The following is a 699-nucleotide window of genomic DNA, read 5'->3' on the forward strand; positions in this document are numbered from 1 at the left end:
ATTATTCATATAAACGAAAAGATAGGTATAGGCGACGACAGTTTCACAGAGACCGAAAAGAACGCGATCAAACAAATTTTACTATTCCTGAACGACACCGTAAAAGAATTAAATTTTGCATGGGAACCAATTCAAACATATAGCGACGAAGAAATAGACGAATTATTGAAAGAAAATCACGATTTAGTAGGACACCCCGGTATACAAAAGACATACGATCGCATTCGTGAACGGCACAGAGTACCAGATTTGATGAAACGTATACAACAACATATAGAATCATGCGACACCTGTCAAACATCTAAAACTACACGTATCAGACCGCGCGAAGAACCTTGTATCACCGACACACCCCTCGAACCAAACGATAAAATTGCTATGGACTTATTAGGCCCACTGAAAAAGACGAAAAAAGGCAATCAGTACATTCTATCCATACATGACGAATTGACAAAATACTTAATACTCGTACCACTAAAAACTCAGCAAACGGAAACAATTTGGAACGCACTCTTGAATCATTACATTTACACCTTTTCCGCTCCAAAAAAGATATTAACTGACCGCGGACAGAATTTTATATCTAGTTTAATGCAACAGTACGAAGACGCGTTCAAAATCAAACATATCAAAACGACATCCTTCCACCCACAAAGTAACGGATCGTTAGAACGGACACACGCAGTAATAACAGACATG

This window comes from Bombus bifarius, unplaced genomic scaffold, assembly GCF_011952205.1.
Source record: "Bombus bifarius isolate JDL3187 unplaced genomic scaffold, Bbif_JDL3187 scf7180000009341_frag, whole genome shotgun sequence".
In the NCBI taxonomy this organism is placed as follows: Eukaryota; Metazoa; Arthropoda; class Insecta; order Hymenoptera; family Apidae; genus Bombus; species Bombus bifarius.